Source organism: Glycine soja, chromosome 14 (assembly GCF_004193775.1).
Source record: "Glycine soja cultivar W05 chromosome 14, ASM419377v2, whole genome shotgun sequence".
NCBI lineage: Eukaryota > Viridiplantae > Streptophyta > Magnoliopsida > Fabales > Fabaceae > Glycine > Glycine soja.
This window is the reverse complement of record NC_041015.1, coordinates 19,987,164-20,008,701: the sequence shown is the minus strand read 5'-3', so window position 1 is coordinate 20,008,701 and position 21,538 is coordinate 19,987,164. Positions and strand designations below refer to the sequence as shown.

The following is a 21,538-nucleotide window of genomic DNA, read 5'->3' as shown; positions in this document are numbered from 1 at the left end:
CAGATAGCAGTAGTTGCTATAATTCCTCTAGCAGACAAATGCCCAGCTTGCCCCTCAGTTTTTCTAACTGATTTGCATCCAATGCCTTTGTGAAAATATCTGCTATTTGTTCCTCAGTGTCAACATGCTCCAGTGTGATAACTTTATCATCAACAAGCTCTCTGATATAGTGATGTCTAATGTCAATGTGCTTGGTTCTGCTGTGTTGCACAGGATTTTTAGAAATATTAATAGCACTCAAGTTGTCACAGTATAATGTCATGACATCTTGTTCGACATTGTACTCCTTGAGCATCTGCTTCATCCAAACTAGTTGTGAACAGCTGCTTCCTGCTGCAATATACTCTGCTTCTGCAGTAGATAGGGACACACAATTCTGCTTCTTGCTGAACCATGAAATAAGATTGTTGCCCAGATAGAAGCATCCACCAGAAGTGCTTTTTCTGTCATCTGCACTTCCAGCCCAATCAGCATCACAATACCCAACCAGCATTGAATCTGAACAATGACAGTACATAATCCCATAGTCACTGGTGCCATTTACATATTTCAGAATTCTCTTTACTTGAGTCATGTGACTTATCTTAGGATTGGCTTGATATCTTGCACAAACACCTACTGCATAGGTGATGTCGGGTCTGCTAGCTGTTAAATATAGTAAGCTCCCAATCATGCTTCTGTACAGACTTTGATCAACACTGGTGCCAGCTTCATCTTTTGACAGCTTCAAGTGAGTAGGTGCAGGTGTTCTTTTATGGCTGACATTCTCCATCCCAAACTTCTTGACAATGTTCTTTGCATACTTGCTTTGTGAGAGGAATATGGAGTCTTCCATCTGCTTCACTTGGAGTCCCAGAAAATAAGTCAGCTCTCCAACAAGACTCATCTCAAATTCAGATTGCATCTGTTGGACAAAATGTCGAAGCATCTCATTCGACATCCCTCCAAACACAATGTCATCAACATATATCTGTGCTATCATCAAGTTATCAGCATCTTGTTTGACAAAGAGAGTCTTGTCAATTCCTCCCTTCCTATACCCTTGCTGAGTAAGGAACTCTGTTAGCCTTTCATACCAAGCTCTTGGAGCTTGCTTCAATCCATAGAGAGCTTTCTTGAGCCTGTATACATGATCTGGATGAGTTGGATCTACAAATCCCTTTGGCTGCTCCACATAGGCTTCTTCATTCAGGTATCCATTCAGCAACGCGCTCTTCACATCCATTTGGTACAGCTTGAATTTGAGGATGCAAGCTACACCAAGTAACAATCTGATGGATTCAAGTCTAGCAACAGGAGCGAACGTTTCATCAAAGTCTACACCTTCAATCTGAGTGTAGCCTTGAGCAACAAGTCTGGCCTTGTTCCTGGTTATAACACCTTCTTCATTGGTTTTGTTCTTGAAGATCCACTTGGTGCCAATCACATTAGTTCCCTCGGGTCTCGGAACTAGCTCCCAGACTTCATTCCTTTTGAATTGCTCCAATTCTTCTTGCATAGCATTGATCCAGAACTCATCAGCCAGTGCCTCTTTCACATTCTTGGGCTCAATTTTGGAGACAAAACATGAGTTGGAGACAATCTCAATCTCCCTTGATCTTGTAGTGACTCCTCTGTTTGGATCTCCTATAATCAGCTCCTTGGGGTGCATCTTCTGGATTCTAATGGAGGGTCTCTTGTCGGGTTGGTTGATGTTTGATTCATCTGTAGCAGAATCAAAGTTTTCTGCATTCTCTGCACGTTTAGCTGTATCTGCCACATTGTCTCCCGATGTTCTGACATCTTCTTCGACATCCTTCTTTCTTGCTGGAGTTAGATCATCAACAACCACATTGATGGATTCCATCACAGTTCTGGTTCTGGAGTTGAATACTCTATATGCTCTGCTGTTTGTAGAGTATCCCAGGAATATTCCTGCATCACTCTTGGGATCCATCTTTCTCCTTTGCTCTCTATCTGCCAAAATGTAACATGGGCTTCCAAAGATGTGAAAGTGCTTGACAGTTGGCTTCCTCCCTTTCCAGATTTCATACAGTGTGGTTGAAGTCCCTCTTCTAAGTGTGACTCTGTTGTGGATGTAGCATGCTGTGTTTATGGCTTCAGCCCAGAGATTATAGGGAAGTTCTTTGGCATGAAGCATGACCCTAGCAACCTCTTGCAAAGTCCTGTTCTTCCTCTCAACTATGCCATTCTGTTGTGGTGTAATGGCTGCAGAGAACTCATGAGTGATGCCTTCAGATGTGCAGTATTCAGTAAACTTGCTGTTTTCAAACTCTCTGCCATGGTCACTCCTGATTCTCTTGATGACACAGTCTTTTTCTCTTTGAAGCCTTAGACTCAACTCCTTGAATACTTCAAAGGTGTCTGATTTCTCTCTGATAAAGTTGACCCAGGTAAATCTGGAGAAATCATCCACAACAACATAAGCATACCTCTTTCCTCCAAGGCTTTCAACTTGCATAGGCCCCATCAAGTCCATGTGAAGTAGTTCCAGCACCCTGGTCGTGGTCTGATGTTGAAGCTTCTGGTGGGACATCTTGACTTGCTTTCCAATCTGACATTCACCACAGATTCTGCCTTCTTCTATTTTCAGATTGGGAATGCCTCTAACAGCACCTTTGTCAATGATTTTCTTCATGCCTCTTAAGTGCAGATGTCCAAATCTTTGATGCCATATTTTGACTTCATCTTCTTTGGAGAATAGGCATGTGGAGGAGTAACTGGTTTCTTGAGGTGTCCATAGGTAACAGTTGTCCTTTGATCTGCTGCCCTTCATTAGGACTTCACTCTTCTCATTTGTCACCAAGCATTCTGACTTTGTGAAGTTTACATTGAATCCTTCATCACATAGCTGACTGATGCTGATCAAGTTTGCAGTCAGTCCCTTCACCAGCAGTACTTTGTCCAGACTAGGAAGTCCATCATGGACTAGCTTTCCCATTCCAGTGATCTTTCCTTTAGAACCATCTCCAAATGTCACATAGCTAGTGGAGCAAGGTTCAATGTTCACCAGGAATTCTTTGACTCCTGTCATGTGTCTGGAACAGCCGCTATCTAGGTACCAATCTTCCTTAGCTGATGCTCTAAGTGAAGTATGAACAACAAGACTGACCATCTTGTGTTTTGGAACCCACATCATCTTCTGTCTGCTGCTGCTACTTTGAGATCCATGATGTGGATGGCCATGTAGATGATAGCAAAAGGGCTTTATGTGACCATACTTGCCACAGTAGTGACACCTCCACTTCTTTCTTTTACTTCTTTTACTCTTTTTCTGCTGCGTTCCATGATGTCGAGACCGATGTTGTGACATCGTGGCTCCAGTGCTGTTTTTGGCAGGAACAAATCCTGTCATGGTTATTCTGCCAGCAGATTTATGATTAAACCCAAGTCCTCTCTGGTTTCCAACATTCTTCCCAAGCTGTAGCACCTCATCAAGCATATCTGAGCCTTTATTCAGCATCTTTATTGATTTGGTCATGTTTTCCAGTTTAGAGTTCAGAAAACCGACTTCTCCTTTAAGCTCAGAGATCTCCTCTTCATGTGCCTCCTTCTCAGCTTCCAGATTTGCAATGACCTTCTTCAGTTGTGCTTCCTGCTGAAGAATCTTCTCACTTTTGATGCATAATTCTCTATAGGATATAGCAAGCTCATCAAAAGTGATTTCACTATCTGTATCACTTGAATCTTCAGCAGATTCAAATCTCCCAGTGAGTGCATTCACATCTCTGTCAGAATCACTTTCTTGTTCACTCTCTGTATCATCAGACCGACATACAGAAAGTCCTTTCCTCTGCTTCTTGAGATGAGTGGAACATTCAGCTATGATGTGTCCATAGCCTTTACACCCATGGCATTGAATTCCTTTGCTGTGACTGGGCTTTTCATCTGATCTTTTCTGGTCTTTACTACCTTTCCTGATGTCGAAAGGGATGTTCTGGACATGTGGTTTCTGCCTCCTGTCCATTCTGTTCAGCACTTTGTTGAACTGCTTTCCAAGGAGCACAACTGCATTAGCCAGTCCTTCATCAGTATCCAGGTCATACTCATCTTCTTCTCCTTCATCATTGGACACGAACGCCAAGTTCTTGCTCTTCTTTTCAGCCCTATCCGAGAGTCCTAGCTCAAAGGTTTGAAGGGAACCAATGAGTTCATCTACTCTCATGTTGCAAATGTCTTGGGCCTCCTCTATTGCAGTGACTTTCATGTCAAATCTCTTAGGCAAGGATCTGAGGATCTTTCTCACCAGCTTTTCATCTGTCATCCTCTCTCCCAAGGCAGTGCAAGCATTGGCAATTTCAAGAATGTTCATGTGGAAGTCATGAATACATTCTTCCTCCTTCATCTTCAGATTTTCGAATTTTGTGGCCAATAGTTGCAATCTGGACATCTTCACTTTGGAGGTTCCTTCATGAGTGGTTTTCAGGATCTCCCATGCATCCTTGGCCACTGTGCATGTGTTGATCAGTCTGAAGATATTCTTGTCAACTCCATTGAATAGAGCATTCAAAGCTTTGGAGTTTCCAAGTGCCAATTCGTCTTCTTCTTTAGTCCAGTCTTCTTCTGGCTTCAATTCATTAGAGGGCTTTCCTTCTGTGTCCAGCATCTTGGGATGTTCCCAGCCTTTGATGACAGCTTTCCAGGTTCTGCTATCCAGTGATTTGAGGAAGGCCACCATTCTTGCTTTCCAGTATTCATAGTTGGTTCCATCAAGAATTGGTGGTCTGTTCACTGGTCCTCCTTCTTTCTCCATGTTCATCAGAATTTATCTCCCTAGATCTCACTCAGTGATTTCGAGTGCCCGCTCTGATACCAATTGAAATTCTGATACTGGGGACAGATGTCGTACAGGATGTCACGACATCACGCTTCAGAACATGGAGATTATGTTTGACAGTGTGTACAGTTTAAACAAGTAAATAACACAAGAGAATTGTTAACCCAGTTCGGTGCAACCTCACCTACATCTGGGGGCTACCAAGCCAGGGAGGAAATCCACTAAAATAGTGTTAGTTCAAGGTCTAACAGCCACTGTTTACAACCTTCTCACCTAACCACTACCCGTGCGACCTCTACCTAAGAGCCACTCTTAGATATGAGAAACCCCGCTCACTCCCTCTCAATCACACTCCCGTGTTTACAAACAAATCAAATACACACCAGAGATTGCTCTCTGAACAATAGAGATCAACTCCACACAAACTACAGAGATCAACTCTACACACTTTAGAGATCAACTCTACACAAACTACAGAGATCAACTCTACACACTCAGGTCCAACACTCGATGTTAGGATAACATCAAGGTGGCTCACAAAAGACTCAAGTCCCAAAACTCACAAAATAACTCTTCAATCCCGGACTTGGTACAGAACTCGTGCAGCCTTCATGTTTATATAGCAGTCTGCGTTTCTGGGCTGCAACTTCTTGTGCTGGAAGAGATCTATCATTTTCCTGAAAATCTGCACTTAAAGATCTAAAAGATACAGTTTGATCTTTTAGTTTTTATCTTTAATCTTTAATCCCTGAACGAACTCTTCTACTTTGAAATTCGAACTTTAATTATCTTTTAATTCGTTCCTAAAGATAGATCATCTAATCTCTTGCTAACTGCACAATAATCTGTTAAAGATATAACAGATTTATATGTCCAGTATTTTCGGGCCGGATGTCAGGACATCGTATCCGACATCGTGGATCCTGCAACTTCAATGCTTTTAGCAACTCCAGTATTTTCAGGCAGGATGTCCTGGACATTGTATCCGACATCGTGGATCCTGCAGCTTCAATGCTTTTAGCAATTCCAGTATTTTCAGGCAGGATGTCCTGGACATTGTATCCGACATCGTGGATCCTGCAGCTTCAATTCTTCATTTGACACTTTATCTTGCCTTGTGCATTGTGCAGCCCGATCTTATTCTTTGACATAACGTTGGACATCATGTGCAGCAACTCCAGCTTTCCTTCATTGTCTAAGTGCTTATGTTTTAACAAAATCTTAGCCAATCTTTTAAAACTCAGTAGAGCTAAGCACTAACAAATATAACACTAACACGGCTCCCGATAGGACTCAACTACAGAACATGAGCAAATGGGAACATGAATCATTCAAGGAGTACGCCCAAAGATGGAGGGATTTGGTGGCTCAGGTGGCACCCCCTATGGTTGAAAGGGAAATGATCACCATGATAGTAGACACTCTGCCAGTGTTCTACTATGAGAAGTTGGTAGGCTACATGCCCTCTAGCTTTGCGGATCTAGTATTCATGGGCGAAAGGATAGAGGTAGGCTTAAAAAGGGGGAAGTTTGACTATGTCTCTGCTCCCAACATGAGCAACAGAAGATCTGGGCCAACTAGGGAAAAAAGAAAAGAATGGGATACTCATGCCGTGACCTCGGCTCCTGCTTGGTCGAAATTCCAACAAAACCCTCATAATACTCACTAGTATGCTCAACACCATTTGAGTTTTTTGACCCACGCTGGAAGCTCATCCAACTCAGTGCTCGCCCAGCAAAGGGCGTCCAACCCATCACAATGAGCCCCTACTCAGACCTCGGCTCCGACGCACCCTCGCCCCGCCAGCGAGGCCAATCCTGGCATGAATTCCAACACGGGGAGAAACCCTCTAGTAAAGAAGCTTCTGGAGTTTTCCCCAATTTTCATGTCATACATAGACTTATTTCCATCCTTAATCACCATCCAGTTGGCATTGGTGACTCCCGAGAAGATTTACCAGTCTCCCTTCCCAAAGTGGTACAACCCCAACACGGCATTCGATCGAGCAGTGCGTGGCCCTTAAGCCCAAAGTGCAAAGCTTGATTGACGCGGGATGGCTAACTTTCCAAGAAGATAACCTAAATGTAAAGATGAACCCACTCGCCAATCATGGAGAATTGATGTGCCATTATTTTCTCCTATTTCTTAAACCATTTTGTCACCAATTTAATTATTGATTAACTCTAATTGTCAAATTTATTATTCAGTTTTATCAATTGGGCCCACTTGACTAATTTGGTGTTTTTAATTCAATTTCAGGATAATTATAAGCAATTGGGCTGAGCCAGATTGGACTTGAAGAGAACAGACAATTTTATTAGATTTCGTCTAATTTCATTTTATTGCGTTCAGTTTTTATTTCGTTTTAGGCCGAAATAATGTAATCAGGCCCAATGACTTTGAGTGACCCTATTAAATACCACAACCTTGGGATTTGTAAAAGGCTATTTTGATATATACTATTCTATTATTCAGGAGAGAATACCTAATTTGAGTGCATGGAGTTTTAGGGTTTTACGTTTTTAGCTCTGTATTACTGTTCACGTGAATGCATTTTCCTTTTTCTGCTTTCAATTGCAATTTCTTTTTTGTTCCTTTTTCTGCCTTTAGCTTCATTTATGTTTTCTACCTTTAGCTTCATTTACATTTTTTGCCTTTAGCTTCATTTAAGTTTTCTGCTTTTGTTGAACTTATGGAAGGCTAAATTTCTAGTGTTGTTTCCCTCCGAGGATGAAGCGTAACTCTCTTTGAGGTTCTGTTTTTAATGTTGCTCTCCTATCGGTTTTCCCTTCACCAATTAACCCACATGCGTTCTGTTAATCTATACACGCTTCGTGTTCAATTAATTGCCTCTGTGCTTAAATTACGTTCGTGCTTAATGAACAAGGGGTTAATTGGTATATGTGTTGCTTAATCACATAATGACAACCCTAAGTTGATTTTCACTTAGTAAATTAAATTAGGGTTGGATTAAGTGGTTAACTGCTAAGGGTGAAATCCTCATAACCTAGGATAAGAGAATGGCTTTTGAATCAGAGGAAACAACAGATTTATAATACTATTAATTTTGTATTCCAATCTGCTTGTTCTTTAATTCACAAAACAAACACCCCCCAATTGTTACTATTATAACGAAGCATATTATGAACATTTGGTTAGTCATTGCTCGTTGAGAAACGACCTAGGATCACTTCTTAGTTATTGCATTCTGATGTTTATTTGATTCGGGTATGGCCTTGATCAAATTTGGCGCCGTTGCCGGGGAGCAGTGGTCCAAAAGTTCATAATAGCTTGTGATTCGTGTTTTATGTTTAGTTGTTTTACGTTTAATTCTTTTGTTTAGTGTGTTCGTGTTGTGTTAGTGTGTTGTGTTAGTGCGTTGTTCTATTTTGCAATTTAGTAGTACCCCTTGTTCAGCTTTTCCCCTATTTCAGTTTTATGTTTTGCTGAGAATAATGCTTAGTGACAGAATTAGAGACTGATTTTGTTTTACTGTTCACACATCATTAGATTAGTGACTGAATTAGTGACTGCTGCTTACAATTTAATTGGTGATTTTTGTTTTGATAGTTAGGGTTGTTATTTTTGGCTGATTTTTTGTGTGGTAGGTTCTTCAGACTCATATCTTGTGTGAAAAATACCAGGAACACTTGTTGTGGCTGGATTAGAGAGATTCAAACAAATTTCAGAACTTGTGTTTAGCAAAACTTCAAATGGCCATAACTTTTGCTCCGGGTATCAGAATGACTATTATTATATATGAATTTGGGGTAGAAAAAAATTTCCCATACTATGGAAACCCAGCAGAGCTCGGTTGAGGTCTCTAACTAGCCATAATCGCCTGTTTACTAGTTTTTTTTATTATTTATTTTTCAAGTTTTATTGTTTTATTTTTCTAAACTTTCCTTAGGCATTTTCCATAGTTAGACTTTGAATTTTTGTCTGAAAATTTTTGTGCTATCTTTTCATGATTTTAGGGTGTTGCTCACAAAATTTCATCTCATTTGGATATTGTTTGAGTATAGCTATAGTTTTAACCCACCTCTTTTGCCCTGTTTGAGAAACACATGAACTGCTGCATACAGTGCATAACTAGAGGCAACCTAGGTAACTTACAACCCTTTGATCCTGAAATAGATAGAACATTTCATAGATTAGTTAGGCATAGTGTGCATCTTGAGCATTCTGTTACTAGTGAGTTTGAGCATTCTGTTGTTGGTAATTTTGAACACTCTGATTTTGAACATTCTGAAAATATGGCTCAACCTCCACCTCGTGAGAGGACTCTAAGGGAAATGACTGCACCTGATTTCACTTATAAAAGCTTATGCATTCAATACCCTGATGAGGATGTCCCATATGTTCTTAAAACTGGACTGATACACTTGTTGCCCAAGTTTCATGGTCTTGCAGGTGAAGACCCTCATAAACATCTGAAAAAATTCCATATTGTCTGCTCCACCATGAAACCTCCAGCTGTCTAAGAAGATCACATCTTCCTAAAGGCCTTTCCTTATTCTTTGGAGGGAGTGGCAAAAGATTGGCTGTATTACCTTGCTCCAAGGTCCATTACGAGTTGGGATGACCTAAAGAGAGTGTTCTTAGAGAAATTTTTCCCTGCTTCTAGAACCACTGCCATCGGAAAGGATATTTCAGGCATCCATCAACTCAGTGGAGAAAGCCTATATGAATACTGGGAAAGATTCAAAAAATTATGCGCCAGCTGCCTTCATCACTAGATTTTTGAGCAACTTCTTCTTTAATATTTTTATGAAGGACTGAGTAACAAGGAGAGAAGTATGATTGATGCAACCAGTGGAGGAGCCCTTGGAGACATGACCCCTGCTAAAGCCAGGAATTTAATTGAGAAGATGGTTTCCAACTCCCAGTAATTTAGTGCCAGAAATGATGCTATTGTCATTAGAGGAGTGCATGAAGTAGCCACGAATTCATCTTCATCAGCTGAAACTAAGAAGCTTGAAGGTAAACTAGATGCCTTGGTTAACCTAGTAACCCAACCGGCCTTGAATCAGAAATCTGTACCTGTCGCAAGAGTCTGTGGTTTATGCTCCTCTGCCGACCACCATACACACCTTTGCCCTTTTATGCAGCATTCTGGAGCAACTGAGCAACGTAAAGCTTATGCTGCAAATATTTACAATAGACCTCCTCAACCTCAGCAGCAAAAGCAACCACAATAGAACAATTATGACCTCTCCAGCAACAGATACAATCCCGAATGGAGGAATCACCGAAATCTCAGATGGTCCAGCCCTCAACAACAACAGCAGCCTGCTCATTCCTTCCAAAATGCTGCTGGTCCAAGCAGGCCATACGTTTCTCCTCCAATGCAACAACAACAAATACAACAGCAGCCACAGCCACAACCACCGCAACAACAACAACCACAACAACAGAGGCAACAATCAACTGAGGCCCCTTCTCAACCTTCCTTGGAGGAGTTAGTGAGGCAAATGACAATACAAAATATGCAATTTCAGCAAGAGACAAGAGCCTCCATTCAGAGTTTGAAAAATCAGATGGGGTAGATGGCCACTCAGTTGAACCAAGCTCAGTCCCAAAATTCGGACAAGCTGCCTTCTCGAGCTGTACAGAATCCGAGAAACGTGAGTGCCATCACCTTGAGGTCTGGTGAGCAAACTGAAGTGCCTATCCCAGTAGCAGAACCTACACCTGAAAGAGAGAAGGAGATAGATGCACAAAAGAGACAGCCTCCTGACCATGCAGGACCTTCTTCTAGCAATTCTGATGTACGACAGCCTCCTATTCCTCTTCCATTTCCACCTAGACCAATTCCTAACAAAAAGATGGAAGAGATAGATAAGGAGACCTTGGAGACTTTCAGGAAGGTAGAAGTGAATATACCTCTGCTTGATGCCCTCAAACAGATTCCAAGATATGCCAAGTTTTTAAAGGAGCTGTGCACCCACAAGAGGAAGCTTAAAGGAAATGAAAGAATTAGCATGGGCAGAAACGTGTTCGCATTGATAGGTAAATCTGTTCCTCACATTCCTCAGAAATGTAAAGATCCAGGTACTTTCTGTGTACCTTGCAGTATTGGGAACAATAATTTTAGGAATGCCATGCAAGACTTAGGAGAATCAGTAAGTGTTATGCCTCTATCTATTTTCAATTCTCTATCTCTTGGACCTTGGCAATCCACAGATGTGGTAATTCATTTGGCAAATAGAAGTGTTGCTTACCCTGCAAGTTTCATAGAAGATGTACTAGTGAGGGTTGGTGAACTTATTTTCCCTATTGATTTTTATGTTCTTGATATGGAAGAGGGATTCTCCCATGGTTCAGTTCCAATTATTTTAGGCAGGCCATTTATGAAAATAGCCCGAACCAAAATAGATGTTTATGCAGGCACATTGTCTATGGAATTTGGTGATATTGTTGTTCATTTTAACATTCTTGATGCCATGAAACATCCATCTGAAGATCATTCTGTTTTCTGTGATGAGATAATTGACCAACTTGTTGATGAATATATGTTTGATGTTCTTTCTATGCATGGTAACAAACATCCATTTGAGTCTGATCTACATAATTGTCATTTTTCATGCATTGAATCTGAGGTTGAATTGGATCCAGAATATGATCTTTATGCTGGCAGTAATGTTAAATTTGAGCCTGGTTCTGATTTTTTGGGTGTTGTACCTTTTGAGGTTGATTTTGTAGAATCAGAATGCACTAACCCTGTTGCAGGAAATACACATGCTTGTGATTTGCTTTATGAGATGCAGGTTGAAGAACCTTCCTCTTCTCCTCCCACTGTTCAGCCATCAAGCACACCAGAGCTTAATCCCTTACTAGAAAACCTCAAGTATGCTTATTTAGAAGACAACGAAAAATTTCCAGTAATCATCTCTGCTTCCCTTACTACTGAGCAAGAGAACAAGTTGCCGCTAGTGCTCAAGAAGCACAAGAAAGCCATTGGATGGACTTTAGCCGACATTCCTGGTATTAGCCCCTCTACCTGCATGCATAGAATACTTTTAGAGGATGGAGTTAAGCCAGTAAGGCAACCACAGCGGCGACTCAACCCCATCATCCTAGACGTGGTGAAAAAGGAAGTGGCCAAGCTCTTACAAGCCGAAATCATTTACCCCATTTCTGACAGCCAGTGGGTGAGTCCAGTTCAAGTGGTTCCTAAGAAGACAGACATCACAGTAATAAAAAAATGAGAGGGATGAGCTTATTCCCACAAGAGTGTAGAACAGATGGAGAGATCATTTTCCCCTGCCATTCATTGATCAGATGCTTGAGCGCTTGGCAGGTAAGTACCATTATTGCTTCCTTGATGGTTTTTTTGGGTATTTGCAAATTCATATTGCTCCTGAGGATCAAGAAAATACCACATTCACTTGTCCCTTTGGTACTTTTGCCTATAGGAGAATGTCATTTGGCCTATGCAATGTCCCTGGTACTTTCCAATGGTGTATGCTTAGCATTTTCAGTGATTTTCTAGAGAGTTGCATAGAGGTGTTTATGGATGATTTTACCGTTTATGGATCCTCTTTTGATGCTTGTTTGAATAGTCTAGACAGAGTTCTTAACATATGCATTGAAACTAACCTTGTTCTGAATTTTGAAAAAGGGTCATTTCATGGTAGAACAAGGTATAGTTTTAGGGCATATCATTTCAAATAAAGGCATAGAGGTAGACCTTGCAAAAATAGCTGTTATTTCACAATTGCCTTACCCCTCTTATGTGCGAGAGGTTCGTTCTTTTCTTGGTCATGCAGGGTTTTATAGATGTTTTATTAGGGATTTTAGCAAGGTGGCCCTTCCACTTTCCAATTTGCTGCAAAAGGAGGTGGAGTTCGATTTTGATGATAGGTGTGAAGAGGCCTTTGATCGCCTCAAGCGTGTGTTGACTACCACCCCTATCATTCAGGCATCAGATTGGACAACCCCATTTGAGCTGATCTGTGATGCGTCAAATTATGCATTGAGGACTGTCCTTGCCCAAAAGATTAACAAGCTGCCTCGGGTGATTTACTACGCTTCCAAAACTTTGGATGCTGCCCAAGCAAATTACAGTACCACAAAAAAGGAGCTACTAGCGGTAGTTTTTGCACTTGAAAAATTTCGTTCATATTTGCTTGGTTCTCATGTCATTGTTTATATTGACCATGCAGCTCTAAAGTACTTGTTGAAAAAGGCTGAATCAAAGCCTCGATTGATCAGGTGGATGTTTTGGCTCCAAGAGTTTGATTTAGAGATCCGTGATCGGAGCGGTGCACAGAACTTAGTAGCTAACCACCTGAGTAGGATCGAGCATGCGCCAGAGGACTCACCCATTCGGGATGATCGGAGCAGGTGGTTCACTTTCTTGGAAACAACAAATGCCTCAACAACCTATGTTGTTCTGTGAGGTGTTTGATGTATGGGGTATAGATTTTATGGGACCTTTCCCTATCTCTTTTGGTTTTGTTTATATTCTCCTTGCTGTTGATTATGTTTCAAAATGGGTGGAATCCAAAGCCACCAAAACTAACGATGCTAAGGTTGTTGTGGATTTTGTTAGATCTAATCTGTTTTGCGGGTTTGGAATCCCTAAAGCCATCGTTAGTGATCAAGGCACCCACTTTGGCAACAGATCAATGCACGCCTTGCTCAAAAAGTATGGGGTTGTTCATAGAATTTCCACACCTTACCACCCTCAAACCAATGGGCAGGCTGAGATTTCAAACCGGGAGATAAAACGGATCTTGGAGAAGATAGTGCAGCCTAACAGAAAGGATTGGAGTACCAGGATGGATGATGCTCTTTCGGCACATTGGACTACCTACAAGGCACCCATAGGGATGTCCCCTTATTGGGCTGTCTTTGGCAGGGCATGTCATCTTCCCGTAGAGATAGAGCACAAAGCCTATTGGGCTGTGAAGACATGCAACTTCTCTTTTGATCAGGCTGGAGAGGAAAGAAAGTTGCAACTAAGTGAGCTAGATGAGATTGATCGAGGTCGTACTCGAATGAAATAAACATTGAAAATGCAGTATGTAGGAAGTGATCCTAGGTCGTTTCCCAACGAGCAATGGTCAACCAAACGTTCATAACAGATAGTAGGAAAATAGTAACGAATTCGGGGGGGGGGGTTGTTTGCTTTTGTAATTTAAACAGCGAATAGATGTGAATTAGAAAATATCAGAATTAAAACATGTTGCTTCCCCTTGATTCACAAGCAAGTCTCTTATCCTAGGTTACGAGAGTTTATCCTTTATCAGTTCAACCACTTAATCCAACCCTAAATTAAATTACTAAGCGAAAATTAACATAAGGCATTCATTATGTGATTAAGCAACACATACACCAATTAATCATAAACGATCATTAAGCATGAACGTAAATTAAGTGCAGAGACAATTAATCAAGCACTAAGCATGCATGAATTAATAGCAACAAATACAAAGTAATTGGTGAAGAGGAAAAACTGATCAGAATTTAATAGTAATAATTGAACCTCAAAGAGAACTGTGCTTGATCCTCAAGAGAAAACAACATTGGAGACTTAGCCTTCCATTAATCAATAGAGAACGAAATTATAAATTGAAGAACGAAATTTTATTGCTAAAATGAAAATTGACTAAAACGGGAAAGAGAGTAGCACTCTAAAACTAAAACGGAAAAGAGAGTAGCACTCTAAAACTAAAACGAAAAAGAGAGAGAGGAGAGGAGAGAGAGAAGAGAAGAGGTAAACTAGAACCTTGGTGCTGTTATATAGTTTTTAGCCCCAAAGCTTACAAATCTGTTTTAAATCCAAGCCCATAAATAAAATAAAATCTAGATAAGATAAGATAAGATAAGATCTAGATGAGATCAAATCTAAATAATATCTAGATAAGATAAGATTTGGTAGAATAAAATAGTCTGCTCTCTTCAAGTCCAAGCCCAATTCTGGATTTAAGCCCAATGCTTCATTAATTCTTGAAATTAGATTAAAAACATCAAATTAGCTGAATGAGCCCAAATAATAAAACTTCCTAATTAATTTGACAATTAAGACTAATCAGTAATTAAAATGGTGCAAAAAGGTTTAAGAAATAGGAGAAAATAATGGCACATCAAAATCCCCCATACTTAGCCTTTTGCACTCCTGGGCAAGATGAAACAAAGAACAAAATCCAAGGATATCAAAGAGAGACAAACAAAAACATCCACATATTTCTCAATGAACATCAAGGAATGAAAGGAATGGGTAACATCTAACATGAAGAGATCCAAAGAGTCAAGACATTCATGGAAATCATCCAAGCAACCCAATCATGGCAAAATAGTTAATCAGCTCAAGAATGAAAAGTGATAAAGCCTCACAAGATATACACTCTATCTCTCAAGTGTCTAGGCTACTATTTACCCTCAAAGCACCCATGAAAACCAACACCACATAAACTTATAACAAGATTCTAAAATTGACAATCAACCCATAAACACAAGCACATGAGGATCAAAAGGTCTTTTAACGTTGTAATGGGGCCAAGGACAAGGTAGGGAAAAATATGGAATAAGTAGCTAAATCCCAAAGGAATAGAGGAGCAATGGGGAATAAGTGCATATTAAGAAAAAATAAGAAAACCAAAAGATAAAATTTAAACATAAAGAGTAGAACCAAGAGTCTCATCATTTTTTTTTTTGCACAATAGCATTTGAGAACTAGCATATCATTCAGCAGCATGTCCAACATTTAACCCATATACAATGTACATTAGTATGGCCTAAAAATACATCATGAAGCATAGCCAACAAAACATGTTATCCAAAAAAACCCCCCCACACTTATTCACAAAACAATTCCAAAGCTCCAAAATTCCTTAAGGTTAAGGTGAGATCATGGTTTTTCACTTAAGGCTTGTAATGAGCTTCAAAACAAAGAAAGGGGAACATAGGCTCAAAGGGGCTATCAAAGGAATTAGTTCAAGGTAAGTCCATTTGGCTAGAAGCTTATAAGAACAAAATTGCCTCAATCATTTCCAAATATGCATGTGAATTAGGAAGCATCAACAAGAATCAAGCCAAGGCTATTGTGCAAGCAATCAATGGGGAAAAACACACCAAATGATTATGATGATGGATGGCTCAAATTCTCACAAAGGTAAACTTATCACTTCCAAATTGAGCTTTCAAAACTATCATGACATGTAGAGGAAAAACAAGGACTTCAAATCACAAAATGTCAAGAGACTTTTATTTTCAAAAAATTACCCATTTCTTGAACATATCCTATAATTCAAAGAAAAACATGCAAAGTTGTACATGCAAACAGAATTGACCTAACATATTAAACTAGGAACCCAACAAAACTAACAAAATTAACAAATTAACACAACTAACAAAATTAACAAAACCAACAAAACTAGCAAAACCAAAGAACATTCCCCCCATACTTAAACAACACATTATCCTCAATGTAGCACAATTAAAAGATTAAAAGCAAGTAAACCATCAAATAGAATCGGACAAATGTAATAAAAGTAAAGAAGGAGATAGGAAAAGAAAAACTCCCTAAGTCATGGTGGAGGAAGAGTAGGGTGGAGTAAGGAAGTCTCTTCCACCACTACTGATGCAATCCTACCCCGCAAGAGCATTGGATAGAAGACTCCAAGTAGATTAGGCTAGAGATCCTTAGGGTAGATTTCGAGCCCATGGGCTAAGTATGAGCCCGCTTATCTTTGTAAATATTAGAATAGGTTTTTCCTTTGTTTGGGCCTTGTATTTTTGCCATTCTAGTAGTATAGGGTTTTAGCCTTGTATTTCGGGGCATTTTAAGTAGTCTTTGTAGTAGGGACTTTTTTTGTATTTTCATGTTTTTTGGCATATGGGTGAGCTTAGCTATTATAGGGGGTGTGTAGCTAAGCTCTAGCTTCTCATCTCAAGGAGGTGAACTTAGCTATTAGAGAGGTGTGTGTAGCTAAGCTCTAGCTTCTTTAGGAAGCTTCTCAAGGAGGCGATCTTAGTTATGAGAGGGGTATGTGTAGCTAAGCTCTAGCTTCTCAAGGAAGCTTTCTCAAATAAGCTTCTCAAGGAAGTTTTCTCAAGAAAGCTGATGGAAGCTTGCTTGTGGAGCTTCTATGGAGGCTGGATCTTTGAGCTTCAATGAGGTCCTTCAATGGTGATTTTTCACCATGGAGATGCCACGGAAGGCAAAGGAGAAGAGGAGAAGGGAGGCGCCATCCACTAGGGAATAAGCCATGGAAGAAGGAGCTTCACCACCAAGATGAGCCTTGGATAAGAAGCTTGGAAGGATGCTTCAATGGAGGAAAAGAAAGAGGGAGAGAAAGAGAGAGGGGGGAGCACGAAATTGAAGGAATAAAAGAGGGGGAGAAGTAGAACTTTGAAGTGTGTCTCATAAGACTTTCATTCATCAAAGTTACAACAAGTGTTACACATGCTTCTATTTATAGACTAGGTAGCTTCCTTGAGAAGCTTTCTTGAGAAAACTTCCTTGAGAAGCTTCTTTGAGAAAACTTCCTTGAGAAGCTAGAGCTTAGCTACACACACCCCTCTCATAACTAAGCTCACCTCCTTGAGAAGCTTCCTTAAGAAGATTCCTAAAGAAGCTAGAGCTTAGCTACACACACATCTCTAATAGCTAAGCTCACCTCCTTGAGATGAGAAGCTAGAGCTTAGCTACACACCCCCTATAATAGCTAAGCTCACCCCCATGACAAAAAAAGATGAAAATACAAAAAAAAAAGTCCTTACTACAAAGACTACTCAAAATGCCCCGAAATACAAGGCTAAAACCCTATACTACTAGAATGGCCAAAATACAAGGCCCAAACGAAGGAAAAACCTATTCTAATATTTACAAAGATAAGCGGGCTCATACTTAGCCCTTGGGCTCAAAATATACCCTAAGGCTCATGAGAACCCTAGGGCCTTCCCTTGGATCTCTAGCCCAATCTACTTGGAGTCTTCTACCCAATGCCCTTGCGGGATAGGATTGCATCATTCCCTCCACCTTGGAAAGGATTTGACCTCAAATCCCAAGGTTCTTCATACTTTGGGCTCCTTCCCTCAACACCTGTAAAAAGAAAAAAAACATATGTATTAGTGGTGTTTGGTATGTTGAAGTAAGGTAAGGTTTGAAAACCCATTTCCTGGGCATCTTCCCATGAAGGAACATGGTTTCTCACCAACTCAATGAGTGGTGCTACAAGTATAGAAAAATATGGGACAAACCTTTTGTAAAAGTTTGTTAAGTCATGGAAGCCCCAAATTTTTCTTATACTTGGTGGAGTGGGCCACTCAGGAATGACCTTTATTCTCTTAGGATTCATGGGAACCCCTTGATCACTATTTGAAAAATTAAGAAAAGTAAGGCAATAAAACATACCTTTTTCTGTATTTTCATATTGATTATTCCTACCAAAAAGTATGACAAACCTAAGGTGTCCCATATGAGTACCTAAGTTTGTATTGAAACTAAAAATAAGAATAAACCTACCTAATGGGTCCCTATGTACACACACCATGAAGATGTTAGGTGTACGAGTGATTTTACAAAAGAGGGTTGCACCACTCAAAACATTCATCATACCACCTATTTTAGGGACTTAGTGCCTAATAATACCTATTTTGGGCACCAACAAAGCACAAGGATTTAAGCTCTTGCGAACCAAACCCTCATCCAACAACTTCTTTACTTGAGGAATAAACTCAAGCCCAAGAGGTGTGGCAATGCTAGCAAGTGCCTTTTTACAAAAGAGAAAATGTGGAGGTTGTCTAAGAGGGAAAGTTTCTTTATTGTTTGTCTTTATTGTAAAATGAGTTTCCTTCTTAGCTAAACTCTTGGAGGAGACACTTACCTCCTTGCACTTCTCTTTAACCACTAATGGTTGTCCTTCTTCTTGGGGGTAGATTTCTTCACTAGATTCTTCCCCTTTTGCTTTTTCACTTTCACTAGAGGAAGGTGAAGTAGTAGCCTCATCTTGGCTACTATAAATGTCTTGGCCCCTCATAATCATGGTTTTTGTGGTGGGGCATTGAGAAGTAATGTGTCCTCTTCCAAGACATTTATAACACTTTATAGAGTTAGTTTTCTCTTGCATACTAGCCTTAGGGGCTTGCTTTTCTATCGTCTTTCCCTTATCATCTTTGGGCTTAGAAGGTGTCACCCCTAAGATGCCTTGACCTTGGTCTTTCTTTGGATAAGAGTGAGAGACATAAGATTTTGAAGTAGACATCTTTTTAAGTTGTTGCTCTACCCTTATTTCCCAATCTATGTTAGCCTCTACATTGTCCTTCCCATGTAAGTATGAGAGTTTAATGTTAGCCTCTTGAGGCTTTCTTTCCTTTTCTCTTCTATGGGAGTGAGGTCTAAGATGTGACCTATGCCTTCCTTCGTAATAGTCACGAAGTTCTTCACTTAGGCTTTTGCAAGAGTTATGACTTCTATAGGAGGCATGTTTTTCTCTTTTCATTTCTTTCATTATTTTTCTTCTTTCTTCCTCTCTTATTTTCTTTCTTTCATCTTGACTTATTTCTTCCACTTTTTTTTTTCCTTTTTCTTTTCTCTCTTGTTTTTCTTTCCATAACTTTAGGGAACTCAACTCATCTAAGATTCTAGATAAAGGGTATGTATGACTAGTACCCTCGCCATTAACACTAGATGAATGATGACTCATGTTGGTTCCTAAGTTGCGGTTCTTTCTTGTTGGAGGTTTGAAAACAAAAGGTAAAAGAAATTATGGTTGAAACTATCCAAAATAAACACTAAAAGAGGTGTGAAAGATAAGGTAAAACTAATTGGTAAAAGGAAACCTATCTAGGCGGTTTGACAATGGAAGGTAAAGGAAATAAGCTATGAAAGTAAGCAAGAAATGTAAACTAGGCGAATCCTAAGAGTGTTTGGATGACCAAATTCAAGGTTCCCAACAAAACACTCACTATCCTAGGGAAAAAATTGCCTAAAATTATTACACACAAATGGAAGTTTGGTAACCTATTGGAGGCTCCCAACACACTTCCAATGAAAGACCTTTTTGTTACAAAACTTGAAAGCAATGAAGGTAAGTAAATTGCAAATTACAAAATTAAAAAACGGTCCTCAATTTTGGTGGTTGTTCTCTCTTTGGTGATTCACTCAATTTGGAGTGCTTCTTAGTCCAATAGCTCTTAAGGTGGTTGGCCCCTTGCTTCTTGACTCAGATTCTTCAAGGGATGACACCAATTCCTCCTTTCCAATTCCCTATATGGCAACTCACAAACAAGGAAACAAAGAGACAAGCAATAACCAAAGACCAAAAAAAATGAAATGAAAGATAAACCAATGGAGTTTTTAACAAGACAATTTTTCAAGGATTATTCAACAATTAAAGCAATGAAAAGGACATAGAAGCAAGCTAGGACTAAAAGAGAAACTTAGAATGGCTCTAGAGTAGAGTAAAAAAAAACTAAAAAAAAAAGACTCAACAAACCTCTAGCTTTGGCACTTGTCTTCACACTAATTTTCAATTGAAATTTCCAATTATAGAATAAATTTTGAGCCAAAACAACAAGCACACTTCCCTTTCACCCTTTTTTTTTCTGGATACTGATTTTCCTGCCAACTTGTGTGATTTTTCGTATTTTTTCATTTTATCCAAATCACTTGTTTCTTTTTTTATAACTTTTTTCCAGATGTCTAGAAAATTCAGTAAAAATTTCAGCTCAAAATTCGAAGTAACCAATTCTCAGTAATTTTTACAAGTTTGTATGTCCAAGCTGCCAGCACCAGCGATTTTTTTTTAAGCATGGTATATTGATTGCCTTGGGCTTACTTTCAACCTTCCTATGTATGTTGAACTCACTAGTATTGTTTACCACAGTTTTAGGAGTTCAATATTCACTTAGGATCAACATTTCAGCCAGCAATTCAATCACCAAAACTCAAATTCACAATAGACACAATCATAAGGAAACCTAAAAGTTCAAGAAAAGGTTCACAATCAAAGACTCTCTAAGAATTTTGCATGAACATGTTAAGCACTAATTAACATGAAAGATTTGACTCAAATCAAATAATAGGCTAAAAGAATTTCATACACTCATGAACAAATGAGTTAGACAAAGAAACAAGAAAATAAAATTCAGCACAACATAAGAAATCTTATGTGACAAGTTTCATGACTAGACATGACTTCTATGACAAAACTACAATAGGTGAACAAGTCACTCTAGATTTTTGAGGTTTTCTTCTACTTTGATATTTTTGTAAGAATTTTATGATTTAGGTTTCAGCCACAAAAAATAACAAGACAAAACTCAAAGGATCCTAAACTCAACACAATTCATGGTTCAAGAACAAGAACAAGAAATTTGAACCATAGAAAATCAAATGTAGCTTCTATAGCAAGTTTAATCGATGGAAACTCTAAAGAATCAAGTTAACAAAATTTAGCACAAGACATATGAGGAGATACATGGAGAAAAAATGAAGAAACAACAATGGAAGAGAAGGTAAAGCAAGAAAAATTAATGGAGATTTAAGGAGCACCTACTTGAAGCTCTTGTGCTCTGATTACCACTTGATGGAAGCTTGCTTGTGGAGCTTCTATGGAGGCTGGATCTTTGAGCTTCAATGAGGTCCTTCAATGGTGATTTTTCACCATGGAGATGCAGCGGAAGGCAAAGGAGAAGAGGAGAAGGGAGGCGCCATCCACTAGGGAATAAGCCATGGAAGAAGGAGCTTCACCACCAAGATGAGCCTTGGATAAGAAGCTTGGAAGGATGCTTCAATGGAGGAAAAGA

General features: G+C 39.6%; 1 non-coding gene across 1 annotated transcript; it reads right to left on the bottom strand.

The window, feature by feature from the left end:
- Positions 1 to 9,411: 9,411 nt before the first annotated feature.
- LOC114385617 lies at positions 9,412 to 9,518 on the bottom strand. The gene has a single exon (XR_003660982.1). It is a non-coding gene; the product is annotated as a small nucleolar RNA R71 (small nucleolar RNA).
- Positions 9,519 to 21,538: the final 12,020 nt, after the last annotated feature.